This window comes from Microtus oregoni, unplaced genomic scaffold, assembly GCF_018167655.1.
Source record: "Microtus oregoni isolate MIOR12 unplaced genomic scaffold, Mior012 000004F_ref0000308, whole genome shotgun sequence".
NCBI lineage: Eukaryota > Metazoa > Chordata > Mammalia > Rodentia > Cricetidae > Microtus > Microtus oregoni.
In genome coordinates this window covers 25,515,751-25,534,112 of record NW_024543063.1, presented here as the reverse complement: position 1 = coordinate 25,534,112, position 18,362 = coordinate 25,515,751, and the positions used below count along the sequence as shown (strand labels likewise).

The following is an 18,362-nucleotide window of genomic DNA, read 5'->3' as shown; positions in this document are numbered from 1 at the left end:
GTCATGTTCTTCTATTGTTTTTATGCTAATGCACATAAATAATAGGGCAGTGACAATGTATCTGTACACAATGCACACAATTCTTATAGCAATTACAATATAGTAGAAGCTCAATGATGGGGAATAGGTTAAAAAAAACTAGGGCACATACAATATTGTAAACTAAACATCTCTGTAAAACAATGTATAGGAATTCCTTGAAGGTAATGTTAAGTGGGGAAAAAGAAGGAAAAGCATCGCTTATGTGCTACCTCCATAATAAGAAAGAAGGATAGGGCATAGGGAAGAAGAAGAAGAAGCAAGGAGACTCATCTTTATAAAAGAAAATACAGTAAAGGTATCAAAATCAATGCAGCTTAAGAAGTGGTGGAGGAGACAAAAGTCTGGATGTTCTTTTAGGTAAATAAGACTTTCTACAGTTTCTTTTACAAACAGGTTGATTTCCCACATGTTCCAGAAATTGAATAAAACCATCAAGTATAACATAAAAAGAAAAGATGCAATGGAACACAGGAGAAAGTGGGTCTCCTGAGAGGGAGGGTGGGAAATGGCCCAAATAGCCAGCCAATATATTGGGGAAAAGAGAGGGACAGAACATAAGCAAATCAAAAATCTCTCTGGATTCAAATAAGCAACATCAATTCTCAGAAAATGATGAACAAAGAAAACTATTGCTTCCTTTGGCAATACGTAGGAGATTTGGCTACAGAGAGTGCACCAAACCTCAAGACCAACAATAGGTTGGTTGTGCAGCTATATAATCTTTGCCAGATGTTTCCCGAATCTGAAAGTGACTCCATCAAATTTTTTTTCTCCGAGATACCATGCATGAGATGGAAGAAATGACTGAGACCAAAGGCTGGGCATTGTTTCCAGGGTGGGTTGTGCTCATATATTTGAAAACCACTGAGCTTTTATTTCCAACCTCTGATTTCTGGCATCCAGATGTGACCCCTGCCCTGATATGCATAAGCCAGATGCTTATTAAGTGTCCGGTCCTCTCTCTACAAGATGTGATTAAAGGCCTGTTTGTATGCTGCGATACTAGAGTATGTGTTCCTGTCTCAGAGGGTTGTCTCTAAGCTTCTGAATTTTTTTCTTGGGATTCTTTACATAGCAACTCCAAACATTAAGATCCAAGGTTCTGCTCTGGTGCACCCAGAGCACTTGGGAAGAACTCGGAATTGCTTGTGTCTCTGACAAAGCAGATATGGTCTCGTGGCAGAGGGGAAGCCTTTCCTTGCATTGGGCAAGAAGATTGAGTACTATGACAGCAACTGAAGCCAATCATGGAAGACTATCCTGCCTGGCCTCCTGTCTAACTCTGCTGAAGCACTATGTGCTCATGTACAATGTATCGCCGGTCTTCCATGCCATCATCAGGCCCCACTGAGCCCTCCTGACAGAGCATCCTGTGGACTGTAGCCTTCCCCAAGACCTTGAGAAGCTGTCTCAAAGCATACTGTCGGAAATGGAAAGCCGAAAGCAGCACTGTCGGCCACTGATAAGCGAGCAGAGCAAGCCAGTCCCACTAAAGCTGGTCACCCCCTGTCTAGTCAAAGTGCTTGACTTTGGACAGAAACAAGACAGCACTAAGAAAGCGCAGGAAAGGAAAAGAAATCCGCAAACAAAAGCGGGAATTTAAAGGCGCTGTCTGGGAGATCCGAAAGGACAATCAGTTCCTGGCCAGGATTCAGCTCTCAGAAATCATGGAATGGGATGCGGAAAGGAAGCGCAAGGTATGGAAGGCTCTGAAGAGAAAAAAGTACAAAAAAATAAATTGGTTTGTAAATGTAAAAACAAAAAATCAACTCAGAATGCACCAAAAACTTGGACATGAGACTTGAAACAGAAAGTGCTTGAGAAAAACAGGCAACACCTTCTGGATATTGATAGAAGCAATGGTTTTTCTCATTAAGACTCCAAGATCACAGTAAGAAAGCAAAGCTGAGGTGTGAGGGTCCTAGCAAACTCACTAACCTTCTAGGAAAGACAACAACCACTGAGTGAACAGGCAGCCTACACAAACGGAGAAAACCCTTGCCAGCTGTCAGCTAATAGTGAAGATACGTCAAAATGTAAAAGGCCCCAACAACAGAAATTAAGGAATGCAATTAAAAATGGCCACCGTAGACATACTTTCAAAGGAATGCAAATAGTCAATACATGAATATACTCTGTAACACTAGCTATCAGGGAAATTCAAATTGATGAGACAATCCAGACCAAGTCAGAACGGTTATGATGAAACAGATATTGCTGAGGATGTGAAGGAAAAGAACCCTTGCGTGCTGTTGCTGGGAATAAGCTAAGCACAGAAAGACAAGTATCACAAATGGTGCGTCTTATTTCGTGGGTGGAAACTAAGAAAGAAGTGACTTAAAAGTAGAAGAGGGGTTTCTGTGGGCTGGGGAGGAGTCAGTGCTAGGGGACAAGGGTAGAAGAAAGTTTGATAGAGATCAATCCATCAAAAACTATTATGTGATGATGATATAACACAAAAATGAAGAAAATAAAGAGAAGGTATTAGAATATCTGACTTTACCATAGCAATAATATTAAAATTTTGTTCTTACAGTGTTGTGTGTATATTTTTGAATAAATCAAAAATAAATAAATCAAGATATTAAAATTATAACAGTGATATTACCGAGAGAATACAGGGTCAATCTGCTACTGCACATCGACATGGAAAACTTTTTATTTCTATGGGTGTTCCCTCTTTGAAAAGTTTAAGACTGTGTGTGCATGCACGTGTATGTATTTGTGTGTGCATGCACATGTATGTATTTGTGTGTACATGGTGGAAATACTATATTTAAATACAATCTAGCTGTAAACTGCTTGCCTCAAAAGAAAGGATATGCCGGGCGGTGGTGGCACAAGCCTTTAATCCCAGCACTCGGGAGGCAGAGGCAGGCGGATCTCTGTGAGTTCGAGACCAGCCTGGTCTACAAGAGCTAGTTCCAGGACAGGAACCAAAACCACAGAGAAACCCTGTCTCGAAAAACCAAAAAAAAAAAAAAAAAAAGAAAAAAAGAAAGGATATAAAAATGTCATGTCATGAACGAACTGATGACCAAATCAGGATGGAAGTAGTCAACAGCAACTAGTAGAACAGCAACTAGGAATAAATTCTTTACAAACTAAAAAGCTAACAGAACCATCCATGTAGCTATGAGGTGAGGGACACAGTTATCCTGAATTCAACTGAAACCAGCTTAACAGTGTTTTAATAACTACTTACTGATCACATTCTCATATCTGGTGGCTTCAAGATTCTCAATTTCAGATTGCTTTCTTGAAGTTAAACTCAAGTGTTCAGGTGGTTTTGTGGTGATAAAAAGTGCTGAAAAGAGACAGAGTTACGATGAGACTTCCAAGCAGGCAACATCCCAGCCAGTTGTGCAAGGCAACATGAAGAGGATGCAGAGTGATTTCACCAACTATGCAGCAAAAAGGGACAGTCGAGTTGATGAAGGAAAGTGTGAGGAGCTTCCCTGTGTGGACAGCAAGCAGCAGAGTGGCCACTGCCCATACAAATGACAGCTAGAAGGTGCTAAAGCTTGCATCTTAGTTCTCCAGGTATCTTAAAGTATGCATATTTAGATGAGAAAGTTCTAAGTATGAATATGGGAAAAGGAATGGCAGGGATGTGAGTATGTGTGATAGCAATGGAAGGGACAGAGGAGAGAGGAGGGAGTAGTAATCAGAATACTATCATCTATCTCTCTATCTATCTATCTATCTATCTATCTATCTATCTATCTGTTCATGTATATGAAATTGCTGAAGAATAAACATTTTAAATTATCATAATTATGCTAAAAATAATTGTTCATATAAATAATCTTGATTGAATGAAAAATGCATGGCAGTGGTGTTTTGCTTATGATAATAATGTCAATATTCTATGTGGCCATGCTCACATTTGCGTCTCCCTTGGCTGTAGAGTTGCCTCACTGTAGTTACTGGGGCTTCTGGTAGCAAATCTTCTGGTGCAATAATTTCATTTGGCATTTTAGAAGAAACTGCAAAAAACAATTGTTCAGTATACTAAACAGAAAATCCTATTATGAGCTAGCTAGAATTCAAATGTAAATGAAGGTTGTTGGAGGTTTCTATCCCACCCAGTCCCGTAATAAACTCACAGAAACTATATTATTTAAACCACTGCTTGGCCAATCACTTAAGTGTATTGCTATTTAGCACTTGAATCTTAAATTATCTTAAATTAACCCATTTTTATTATTTTATATTTTACCATGAGGTTTGTGGCCTACCAGCAAGGTTCCAGTGCATCTGTCTCCTGCAGCGGCTACATGGCTTCTCCCTGACTCTGCCCATTCTCTCTTTAAATCTCTTTCAGCTTGGCTTTACTTTGTTAAGCCATTGGTGGAAAGCAGCTTCTTTATTAACCAATGGCAATAAAACATACTCACAGCATACATCACCTCCCACATGGAAAGAAGATGGCAATAACCTTTTCTCTCACTTTTAGATGTAAATAACCTAGATGTTGGACTTCCCAGAGACTTTCAGTCTACACTGTGAGAAGTCAGGTAGCTATTGGTCTCTTAGCCACAAGATAAGGGATACTATTATACCTGTCCACCCAAGTCTCAGAAAGCATCTCAGAAGAGATACTATTATACCTGTCCACCCAAGGCTCAGGATCTCAGAAGAGATACTATTATACCTGTCCACCCAAGACTCAGCATTTCAGAAGAGATACTATTATACCTGTCCACCCAAGGCGCAGAAAGCATCTCAGAAGGGAGGAAGAAAGTCTTGTAAGGCTAGGAGACTAGAAGGCCGGCTGTGGAAAACTGACTTTTAAACATGACAGGGGTGGTTGTCATGTTTATGACATATGAAATGTCAACAAAATTGAGCATAAACAGCAGTGCCACAATGGCCACCTCAGCTGACATGCTAGAGTGGATGGAAGATATTTCCAAGGCTTCACCTCTAGAAAAAAAGCTGCAAGCAATTAATAGCTAAGAGAGAAAGAATCACGTTTGTGTGTGTGTGTGTGTGTGTTGTTTGTGTGTAAATACATCTATGTGTTTGTGTGTGTATGTATTTGTGTATGTGCATGTACTTACATATTTAAAGAGGAAGTGGTCATGAATTTGGAGGAAGGGGAAAACACAGGAGGAGTTGCAGAAGAGAGAAGGAGGAGTGGAAATGGTGTAAATACAGTATTTATATACAAAAATCTCAAAAAATTTTAAAAACAGGATAATTTATCAGCAAATAAGTTTTTCTTATTTGTTAATATAAGAAAATAAAATAACAAAAATTTATAAAACAAGGAATTAAATATGAGAAATAAAGAAAAAAAGGAATTTAAAATACTTTTAACAAAATTGCAGAGGAAAATATTCCCAATCTAAAGAAAGAGATACCTATCAAGGAAAGGAGGTAGAAAGAACGGAAAATAGAGCCAGAAAGGAAATTCCCCACAGCACAGAACAATCAAAAGAGTAACTGCTCAGAACAAAGATATGATACTGAAAGCTTCAAGGTGAAAAGGCCAAGTCACACATAAAAGAAGGGACATTAGAATAACATTTGGGTTTTCAAAGGATACTCTGAAAGCCAGAAAAGCTGGAAAGATGTTCTACAAGCTCTGAGAGAACATAGATATCAGCCCAAACTACTATACCCAGAAAAATATCAGTCACATTGATGGAGAAAGAAAAACATTCCATGATAAAAAATAAATTCCATGAGAACTCAAGAACAATCACAGTGGGTTTTTGATCCTACTGCACGTACTGGCTTTGGGGGAGCCTAGGCAGTTTGGATGCTCACCTTACTAGACCTGGATAGAGGTGGCCGGTCCTTGGGCTTTCCACAGGTCAGGGAACCCTGATTGCTCTTCGAGCAGATGAGGGAGGGGGACATGATCAGGGGAGGGGGAGGGAAATGGGAGGCGGTAGCGGGGAGGAGGCAGAAATCCTTAATAAATAAATAAATTAAACAAAAATAAAAAATAAATTCCAACATTTTCTGTCCACTGGCCCAATTATTATAGAAGGCAGTGAAGGAAAATGTCACAGTCAAGAGCTACACTCAGAAGGAAACAAGGAATAAATAATCAAAAGAGGGGGAAGACCCACACCACCATAACAAAATTGGGCCAATATCCTTTATTAATATAGTGCAAAAATTCTCAACAAAATATATGTCAGTTGAATTCAAAAACACATAAAAAATGATGATCAACCATGAATAAATTGGCTTTATCCTTGAGAAGCAGGAATAGTTCAACATATATATGTCAATAAATGTGATCTACCAGAGAAAGAAACTGAAAAAAAAATCTCATTAGTTGTAGAAAGGGTCTTTAACAAAACACAACGTTTCTAGGCAGTGGTGGCGCATGCCTTTCACCCCAGCACTCAGGAGGCAGAGGCAGGCGGATCTCTGTGAGTTCTAGGCCAGCCTGGTCTACAAGAGCTAGTTCCAGGACAGGCACCAAAGCTACAGAGAAACCCTGTCTCGAAAAACAACAACAACAACAACAAAAAAAAACAAGAAGAAGAAGAAGAAGAGGAGGAGGAGGAGGAGGAGGAGAAGGAGGAGGAGGAAAAAGAAAAAAGAAAAAATAAGAAAAACAATAAAAAAAATCAAAACCCAACATCTCATGATAAAAAGTTTGGAGATAAGGAACATAGCTCAACATAATAAAGTCAATTTATAGTAATCACACAGTCAACATCATCCTAAATGGAGAAAAGCTCAAGAATCTGTATGGAATTATAAGAGATTCCGAAAATACAAAAAGAGAAAAAAAGGAAACAGGTAAATTCCATCACTTATAATAATATAGATGGCATCACGCCAGCAAAGTTTAACAAAAAGACCACATATCTCTCTCTCTCTCTCTCTCTCTCTCTCTCTCTCTCTCTCTCTCTCTCACACACACACACACACACACACACACACTACCAAACATTATAGTAGAGACAAAACAGAGGTCACGTGTGTGTGGAAAATAAACAACGGTTAATTGCGTGTGGTTAAATATATCAGTTTTAATGACTATTAAAATGAAATGTTGAGTAAAAACACATCCAGTCTGATTCCATTCACTTCAGATTAAAGACAGGGAAGCTAAAAAAAAAATCTGTGCAACAAAATACGTAAAATAAAGTAAGAAACACATAGTAATAACAGTAAGCAAAGAGTCTAAAGAACACATTGAAGACTATCAGACATTGCTAAGAGCAACCAAAGAATACAAAAATAAAAATGTGTCTCATAAATAGTAATATTTAAAATTTATAAGAGATTAATATTTGTCATGTTGATTAACAGATTGATTGAAATAAATATCAAACTTTGTAGGCCGTTTTACAATAAATAAATAAATGTTGAATCTAAAAATATGTGTGGGATTATAAGAGAACATAGACAGACAAAAACAATATTAAATGAAGGATGAGGATTGAGGATTCACAACTTCCATTTCAAAATCCACCCTCAACCACACAATGAACATAAGATGGGATTGGAAGAAATACAGACATGTGTACCAACAGAACAGAATCAAGCACACAGAAGATAAGATTCCTTTTTTAAAACCACAGTGTCAATACAATTCAGTGAGAAAGAACACATCCTTAATAAACTAGTCAAGTTCTGGAAAATGAGGCAAACATGTTAATTTTTTCTCTACTTATTGATTGATTGATTGATACAAATCTCAGTTTCTGCTACCCCCACCTTCCCCTCACTCCACTACTCCCCCCTCCCCATCCCCATCTGCTCCATCACCTCACTGAGACAGGACCAAGGCCTCTCTGGATGCCTTCCTAGGTTGAACAAGGTATCTACAAAGTCAGTTCATACATTAGGGTTGGAATCTGACTGCACTGCCAGTGACTCCACAGACTGTCACCTACATCCACCAACCCCACATCTGACAAAGGGCTGATCTCCAAAATATACAAAGAATTCAAGAAACTAGACATTGAAGTACCAAATCATCCAATTAAAAAAATAGGGTATAGATCTGAATAGAGAATTCTCAACAGAAGAATCTCTAATGGCTGAAAGACACTTAAGGAAATGCTCAACCTTTTTAGCCACCAGAGAAAGGAAAATCAAAACAACTCTGAGATTCCACCTTCTACCGTTCAGAATGGCTAAGATCAAAAACACTGATGGCTGAAGGGATGTGAAGCCAGGGAAACACTCCTCCATTGCTGGCGGGGGTGCAAACGTGTACAGTCACTTTAGAAACCATTATGGTGGTTTCTTAGCAAATTAGGAATCAGTCTACCTCAAGACCCAGCAATACTGCTTTGGGGCATATACCCAAAGGAGGTTAATTTTCGTCAGCCCTTCAGCAAGACTAGTTCTGCCTCAAGCCCTGTGGATCTCTGAAGTAATAGGAGCGGCGGGGCTGCGTTCCCAGCACCCCGGCCGCCTGCTCGGCTAGCTTATGCCCCGAAATAATTACACAGACACTGTATTCTTTTAAGCACTGCTTGGCCCTTTAGCTCTAGCACTTACAGGCTAATTCTCACATCCAGATCAACCCATCTCTAAGAATCTGTGAGAACCGGTCTTACCAGGAAGATTCTAGCCTAGTCCATCCTGGGTCGGAGCTTCATGCCGGGAGTGGGGCATGGCGTCTGCTCCGGAGAGCAGAGCTGTGGAGTCTCTGAGCTCACTTCCTCTTCCTCCCAGCGTTCTGTTCTGTTTACTCCTCCCACCTATCCTCTAACCAATAAAATGGGCCAGGGCAGTGCCTTTATTAGCCAATGACCTTCCTCCATCATTCCACATCAGAGGAAGTGGGCTCAGAGACTCCACAGCTCTGCTCTCCGGAGCAGACGCCATGCCCCACTCCCGGCATGAAGCTCCGACCCAGGATGGACTAGGCTAGAATCTTCCTGGTAAGACCGGTTCTCACAGATTCTTAGAGATGGGTTGATCTGGATGTGAGAATTAGCCTGTAAGTGCTAGAGCTAAAGGGCCAAGCAGTGCTTAAAAGAATACAGTGTCTGTGTAATTATTTCGGGGCATAAGCTAGCCGAGCAGGCGGCCGGGGTGCTGGGAACGCAGCCCTGCCACTCCTATTACTTCATATGGCACCCAAAGTGGGGCAACTGAATCCACAGAAAGCCTGAAAAAGCTTGGGAAAGAGTAAAGCATGTTTTCTTGATAGTGACAATTTCTCGGATCTACTCTGCTTGCTAGAGGCAAGCAAGCGCCTCATCTGAGAGAGGCTTCCTGACTCAGCTTTAGCTGCAAAACCCTGCAGCTCATTAAGAGGTCCTGCCACGAAACACTTAAATGGTGTTGACAAAAAGCTGAACGCATGCATTTCGGTTTTCAGCCGTAGCAGGAAAAAAGCTGCACCGTTTAAAAATGCCAGCTTTCTGGGCTGTCCTGCCACAGCAAACTCTGACTCTTTTACGCAGGCGGTTTGTGCAGTTTGCAAGCACAGGCTGCTGAAGCTCGCTTGCTGGCTACAGCCAGTACCTCAGCCATGAGGCTGGAAAGCTAAGGAATGGACTGGATCTAGCCGGCAAAGCCACGCCTTTAGTCCTACTGAGATTGCTTGGTAAATTAAAGATTCATGTGGTCAGAAAAAGAGAGATATACAGTAAAGAGAGATTCAAAGACAGAGAAAATTTCTGAATGGTTTAAAGTGTGTTAAAAATATATGCAGACTAAAAGTTGAAGTTCTTAAAGTAAAAAACAAAAAAAGGAAGAGAGTTGTTGTGTGTGGTAGCACACGCCTTTAATCCCAGTGCCTAGAAGGCAGAGACAAACAGATCTCTGTGAGTTCAAGGTGTAGTAGCTTACACCTTTAATCCCAATGCCTGGGAGGCAGAGACAGGCGGATCTCTGAGAGTTCAAAGACAGCCTGGTCTACAGAGTTACTTCAGGTCAAAGATACAGAGAACCTGTCTCAAAAAGCAAAGAGTTAAAAGTAAAAATAAACTAGAGGTTAAAACAAAGCTGCACAAAGATGGAAAATACACAGAGAATTTTGATACTGTATGCTATTATGCTCTCTTTGAATTGTTTGAATGCTGAGGAAGGAGCAACAGCTGCTAAAAGATATTTGTTTATAAATGCTGCTGAACTAATCCAACATAGATATTTTGAATATGGATCTAAGGATATGATACTTTGGAAAGGAGTTTCTTATTTTGTTTTCACAGAGGATGAGATGCTGTTCATTTCTTCTATTCCAATTTGGTATGATGGACCACGCCCTCCTGAAGGGTTGGTGTGAACGCCTTCAAAAAATTGCTTCGCTCAACTGCCAACTGAGATGAAGCTAACACACAGGTTATACCGTGAAAGACCTAATTAACGACACCCCCATTCAGCAGGAAGCAGTTTGGAGAGAAAAAACTGCGCCCATGTTCCCAAATATGGTTTATAAACGTTCTTTTACATTTAAAGGGGAATATGATATAGATATGAATAATTTACATTAGTATAGATTTTGCTTTATTGATAGAGATTTAAGGTCAATTTTGTTATATGTATAAGTGTTTCTGATTTTGATTAAGGTATTGTGATTGTGTAGTTCATTTAAATATGTACTGTATAATTAAGAAATATAGGTTGTTAATGGATAATCATCGATAATAGTAAAGCTTGTAGTCATGTTAGTTAGATTTTCTAGATATATAGAGATGTATTTCAGTTAGATAGACATTCTTCATGTCTTTCAAAGATTACAGAATAGGACATTTAATGTTTTAATAACTGAGGACTTTTCATGACAATGAGACACTCTGCTCCTGGCAGCACCAATCTACTTCAAGAGGAAGATGGGCATCGAAGAGGCTCGTTATGGAGTTTTGATAGCCATTTGGGCAAGAAACTGCTCTTGCCTGGACTATTGCATAAACTGGACACAGAGAACCCGCAGAGAGAGGACTACTGAACTTGCCTAAGGTGAGATGATCTTTCGGGGTTCCTGATTCATTTTGAAAGAGTCTGCGAGACATTCTGCAGGACACAACAGATAGTGACTGAACTGACTTTGAGTTTTCCTGCTTTATGGAAATGTCTGCTGGATACCATGGGCCTGAAGGCTGAAGATGGATGCCCCAACGGTACAAAAGAACTTTGGGTGACTGTCCAGGCAGCGAGATGTCTTTGTCATTTCTAGAGTTTGAAGTTTCTTAGTTCTTGTTTACTTAGGTAATATATCTTTCTGGAGTCTTTGATGGAGTTAAGAATAGTTAGTTATAGTTTTCCTTAGTTATGATAAAGATTATTGTAACTTTTACTTGATAACTGTTTTGGTATATGTAATTTTGCTATGTTAAAGCCTTTTTTTTGTTTAAACCGAAAAAGGGGTGTTGAAATACGGATCGGCGAGGCTGTGTCCCGCCACCCGGCTAGCTTTACCCGAAATAATTACACGGAAACTGTATTCTTTTAAACACTGCCTGACCCATTAGTTTCAGTTTCATATTGGCTAGCTTTTACATATTGATCTAACCCATTTCTATTAATCTGTGTAGCCCACGAGCTGGCTTACCAGGAATGATCTTAACCTGCGTCTGTCTGGAGTGGGAGAATCATGGCGACTCCCTGACTCAGCTTCTTTCTCCCAGCATTCCGTTCTGTTTACTCCGCCTACCTAAGGGTTGGCCTATTAAATGGGTCTAGGCAGTTTCTTTATTAATAAGAAATCACTCCCACATCATTTCCCCTTTTTCTGTTTAAACAAAAAAGAAAGGCTTTAACTTTAACATAGTAAAATTACATATAGCAAAACAGTTATCAAGCAAGAATTACAGTTACAATATTTATATCTATTTTATCTTTTATCATAACTAAGGAAAACAATAACTATCTATTCATTCTTCAACTCCATCAAAGACTCCAGAAGGATATAATACTACCTAAGTAAACAAGAAATAAGAAAACTCTAGAAATGACAGAGACATCTCACTGCCTGGACAGTCGCCCAAAGTTCCTTTGTACGGTTGGGGCATCCATCTTTAGCCTTCAGGCCCATAATATCCAGCAGACATTTCCATGAAGTAGGAAATTTTAAAGACAGTTCAGTCACTATCTGCTGTGTCCTGTAGAATGTCTCACAGACTCTTTCATGAGTCATGAACCCCAAAAGACCGTCTCACCTTTAGGCAAGTTCAGTAGTCCTCTCTCTGTGGGTTCTCTTTGTCCAGTTTATGCAACAGTCCAGTCAAGAACAGTTTCTTGCCCAAATGGCTATCAAACTCCATAAGGATCCTCTTCGATGCCTATCTTCTTCTTGAAGTAGATTGGTGCTGCCAGGAGCAGAGTGTCTCATTGTCATGAAAAGTCCTAAGTTATTAAAACATTAAATGACATATTCTGTAGTCTTTGAAAGATATGAAGAATGTCTATCTAACTGAAATGTATCTCTATATATCTAGAAAATCTAACTAACATGACTACAAGCTTGACGATTACTGATGATTATCCATTAATCTATATTTTTTAATTATACATTACATTTTTTAATGAACTACACAATCACAATACCTTAATCAATATCAGAAATACATATACATATAACAAAATTGACCTTTAAATCCATGCAAATTATTCATACCTATATCATTTCCCCCTTTAAATGTAAAAGAACATTTATAAACAATATTTTGGGAACATGGGCGCAGTTTTTTCTCTCCAAACTGCTTCCTGCTGAATGGGGGCGCTGTTAATCAGATCGTTTAGGGTGTAACCTGTGTGTCAGGTTCATCTCAGTTGGCAGTTGAGTGAAGTAATTTTGTGAAGATGTTCACAGCAACTTTTCGGGAGGTCGTGGTCTATCATACCAAATTGGGATAGAAGAAATCCACAGGGTCTGGTCCTCTGTGAAAACAAAAGAAGACCCTTTCCAAAGTATCATATCCTTAGACCCAAATTTTGAAATCGTAATACCTTTATATCCATTATGGTTTAGCTTGGCAGCCCATGTAATGAAATGTCTGTCTGTACTTAGCTCCTTTACAGTCAAAAATTTTAAAGAAAACACAATGTACATAATCCAGACTCTCTGTGAATTTTCCATTTTTACGTGGCTTATTTTTCTTTATTTATTTTAATCTCTTAACTATCTGTACTCTGTCTCTTTAAAGACTTTACCCTTTTTTTTTAAGACATTTACTTTATTCTCTATATTCTTATTCTTCTCTCTCTCAAGCCTATGTACATTCATCCAACACTGTGATCCACTGAGGTCTGTTATGTCTGAATCTGTTTTATTGTGAATCTGTAATATTTTTACTATCCAGGAGCATTTCTTAAAATGTTAAGCACTTCTTAAAAACTTAAGTTGCACCATGTACAGGTAATACGGTACCACCTGTGTCCTGCCCAGTCTAAACCTTAACTGTGCTGTTATTATGGTAATTACGGTAGTTCCTGCCAACCAGCACAGTTCAGCAAGGAGCAGCAGCTCCTGCCTCAGATCCATTTGGTGCCCCTGAGCTGTGCACAGTTCCAGGCACACAGCAAGTCCTCATTGGAGCTGCACTCAGTAGTTTAATTTTGAGACTGAGCATGCAGCACAGAAACTCTTTTTATCCAAGTTACAACCAAATCTGACACGCAGAGCACTGCGCAGTCTGAAAACACGTCTCTTCCACCATGCTCTTCCGCCTGCCTAAGCCTGATTCTGCCATCTGCCCAGGTGCAGGCGGGGAGCGCTGAGAGCACTCTCCTTCCGATCCCAAGCGGGAACACAAACATCCAGTCCCATAAAATCCATTGAAATGCTTTAAAGCCAGAGTTTGCACTGGCGGCACAGTCCCAAGAAGCCGCACTTTAAAATGACGCAGCTTTTTTTTCTGCTGCTGTTGCCGAATCAGGAAATCTCTCTACAGCACGCCACCAACAAACAGCAAAAATCTGTGTTAAAGTCTCTCTCCCTTATTTTTAAGCCTTCTCAGGTTTTTAAGTGGATTTAGCCCATCACGTCGGGCGCCATTCTGTTGAAATACGGATCGGCGAGGCTGTGTCCCGCCACCCGGCTAGCTTTACCCGAAATAATTACACGGAAACTGTATTCTTTTAAACACTGCCTGACCCATTAGTTTCAGTTTCATATTGGCTAGCTTTTACATATTGATCTAACCCATTTCTATTAATCTGTGTAGCCCACGAGCTGGCTTACCAGGAATGATCTTAACCTGCGTCTGTCTGGAGTGGGAGAATCATGGCGACTCCCTGACTCAGCTTCTTTCTCCCAGCATTCCGTTCTGTTTACTCCGCCTACCTAAGGGTTGGCCTATTAAATGGGTCTAGGCAGTTTCTTTATTAATAAGAAATCACTCCCACATCAAAGGGGAAATGATGGAGGAAGGTCATTGGCTAATAAAGGCACTGCCCTGGCCCATTTTATTGGTTAGAGGATAGGTGGGAGGAGTAAACAGAACAAAATGCTGGGAGGAAGAGGAAGTGGGCTCAGAGACTCGACCGCTTTCCTCTCGGGAGCAGACGCCTGAGAGAGAAGCCATGCTCCTGGCTCCTGGGCAGAGGCACGCTAAGAAGCTCCGACCCAGGATGGACATAGGCTAGAATCTTCCCGGTAAGACCGGTTCTCACAGATTATTAGAGATGGGTTGATGGGGATGTGAGAATTAGCCTGTAAGTGCTAGAGCTAAAGGGCCAAGCAGTGTTTAAAAGAATACAGTGTCCGTGTAATTATTTCGGGGCATAAGCTAGCCGGGCAGGCAGCTGGGGTGTTGGGGACGCAGCCCCGTCGCCCTTATTACTACAGATCTCCGAGAACACAGTCCTTTGTTGGGTTTTGGAACACAGAAGAATGCACCTGTGACTATCTTGTGCATTTTCACAACTGCAGCTTTTTATGGGGTAGTGGAGGTCTGTGTAACAGCTAGAATGTTCACACTCGAAAGCTGGTGTCACTCAGGGCAGATATACACCAGCTGTCGAGTTAGTTGCTTTCTGCCCATTATTAAAAACTCCATTCCTCCTGATGTATGATCTCCAAAGACGTCCTTTATCACCAGATCCGTGGTTAAGTATGGTTCTATTGAGCCTTACTTCTTTCAAAAAGAGTTAAAACATTTTTTTATTTAAAAACTAAGTTCTGGGACAAATTGATTTTCATATATTAAAGAAAAAGTTGGACCCCATACCTTATTATCTGCTCTTGCAGAGAAGCAGAGCTCAGCTGCCAGCGGTGACAACATGCAGCTCACAACTGCTTGTAACCTGAGCACCAGGAGATCTGCCACAGGAATACCCATACATGTACCCATGACACACACACACACACACACACACACACACACACACACACACACACCAGGAGATCTGTCACTCTCTTCCAACCACAAGAATACCCATGCATTACACACTCACACACACTCATACACACACACACACACACACACACCAGGAGATCTGCCACTCTCAATCACAGGAATACCCATGCATTACACACACACACACGCACACACACATACACACACTCATACACACACCAGGAGATCTGCCACTCTCAATCACAGGAATACCCATGCATTACACACACACACATGCACACACATACACACACTCATACACACACCAGGAGATCTGCCACTCTCAATCACAGGAATACCCATGCATTACACACACGCACACGCACACACATACACACACTCATACACACACCAGGAGACCTGCCACTCTCAATCACAGGAATACCCATGCATTACACACACACACACACACACACACACACACACACACACGCGCGCGCGCACACACACACACACTCATACACACACCAGGAGATCTGCCACTATCTTCCAGCAACCACAGTAATATCCATACATGTACCCATACATCCCATACACATTCCACACACACAAACGCACATATACAAATGCGTGTGTTTATATTTGTTATATAAAAAGAAATAGAAAGGATAACACAATTAGATAAGAGACTAAGGGTGTGGATGACACCACTCCAGCAAATGTTGGAAGGAAGCCTCACATACAGAAGAAAGGAAAGATACAATATGAGGTACAGCACAGAGAGACCATCCTACCAGACATGGGGAGGGAAAAGGGTGCTGTCACTTTGTAGCCATGAAGATATATAGGAAATAGATATGGAAATAGATATCCTGACAGTCATACAGCACTGTGAGTGTACTTAATGGCCTCAAATTTGAGTTAGTTCAATTCCACTCTTACTTAAAATAACGACATACACAGAGTCCTCACTATGAGCCCTTCCTGTCTGAGTACCCACTGCCACAGGGCAGATGCAGAGACACGGAGTCCTCACCACGAGCTCTCCCTGTCTGAGTACCCCACTGCCACGGGGCGGATGCAGAGGTACTTCCTCTGAGAAGCACAGCAGGGATGCTTCCCACCCTAAACCTCAACCATTATACTGTATTTGAAAAGGTCAGGCCAAGGCTATGCAATATAAGTGGGGTATTAAAGATAGGAATACAGACCTGGTCAGTCGTCCTCATCAGCTTAGACCACAAAACCCAATACGGACAGAACCGCCATATACAGACTGCCCATGCATGCTTCAGCACTGCCAGGGCGAACATTTCCTTTTCATACATAAGGAATAGCTCTAGCTTTATTTTTATGTGTATTGTATGCCAAATTCTCAAAGAACCTAGCAAAATCCCAGTTTTTCAATACAAGAAATCGTCATCTCTTCTGATATGTCCAGATGGATTTCTGATACACCAAGAGCTTATGTAGCTAACTCTGCTCTCGGTTCAGGCAAAGCTGTCACTTCCTTCCGCAGAAGTCTTAGTGGAAACGGAGTCTGAGTGATGGAGTGAGACTACATCCAATTGATCCTTACATAAGCTCCAGTGAACATACGCATCATCTGGTAATGTCTTACATTGATATTTAAAAGGTTCTTACTGCTGGGGAGACCCAAACCTTCACACCTCAGGATATACAACAGAAACTCTTTTTACCTTCAACTTGTTCTGCTTCTGTGTGAGAAAGGACGTGTTCTGATGCTTCAGCCTAATGACAAAAATTATAGTGGATAATTACAAACAAATAATGCACACCAAAGCTCTATTTAATTTTTCTTTTATCAGGAAGCTAGCATTTCACTCTAATGTGCATTCTCATTTAAGCAACATTTTATTTTTCATTACTTCCCGAATTTATTAAATAAAAGGTCGTAAACAATATGAAGATCTTAGCTACACCCGGGATCACCAAGACTACTGAAATAGGCAGACAGTCAAACCACCATTACAAAATTACATTTTAGCTAACTTAATTCTATAGACAAAGTCTAATGGCTCACAGATTTTTCCCCATAGGCCAGCTTTAGTAGCATCCCATGACAGAATCAACTGTGGAGATACGTCACGTGTACATGGACTGTTTCATCCCATGATACAATCAGCTGTGGAGATACGTCACGTGTACATGGACTGTTTCATCCCATGATACAATCAGCTGTGGAGATACGTCACATGTACATGGACTGTTTCATCCCATGACAGAATCAGCTGTGGAGATACGTCACGTGTACATGGACTGTTTCATCCCATGATACAATCAGCTGTGGAGATACGTCACGTGTACATGGACTGTTTCATCCCATGACAGAATCAACTGTGGAGATACGTCACGTGTACATGGACTGTTTCATCCCATGAGAGAATCAGCTGTGGAGATACGTCACGTGTACATGGACTGTTTCATCCCATGACAGAATCAGCTGTGGAGATACGTCACGTGTACATGGACTGTTTCATCCCATGACAGAATCAGCTGTGGAGATACGTCACGTGTACATGGACTGTTTCATCCCATGAGAGAATCAGCTGTGGAGATACGTCATGTGTACATGGACTGTTTCATCCCATGAGAGAATCAGCTGTGGAGATACGTCACGTGTACATGGACTGTTTCATCCCATGACAGAATCAACTGTGGAGATACGTCACGTGTACATGGACTGTTTCATCCCATGACAGAATCAGCTGTGGAGATATGTCATGTGTACATGGATTGTTTAGCCTTTCTTTTCCTCCACATTTTTGGCCCTAAAAAATGCCAAACTAAATACTTTTCTAAGTAAAGTGGCTCTTACAGTTTCTCAGGTTTTTAAGTGTATATAAAGTTACAGTGATTATGAATTCATAGTCAAAATTTTTATACTATAAAAATCATTATTGATGAATCTCGAATAAAAACTGAAAATTTCCCTCATCCCATGAATTAAACGTTTTAATTCATCATTAAATCAAATTTTCTGTCAGTACCAGCTAGCATGTCTTATCCATCAACATTTTTCTTAGATTTCCCAAATATTATTTCCAACATACTAAATACAAGCCAGCTGTTATTAAAAAA

At 40.5% G+C, this 18,362-nt stretch overlaps 1 pseudogene; it reads left to right on the top strand.

The window, feature by feature from the left end:
• Positions 1-651: 651 nt before the first annotated feature.
• Positions 652-3,546, top strand: LOC121446951 (annotated as a pseudogene).
• Positions 3,547-18,362: the final 14,816 nt, after the last annotated feature.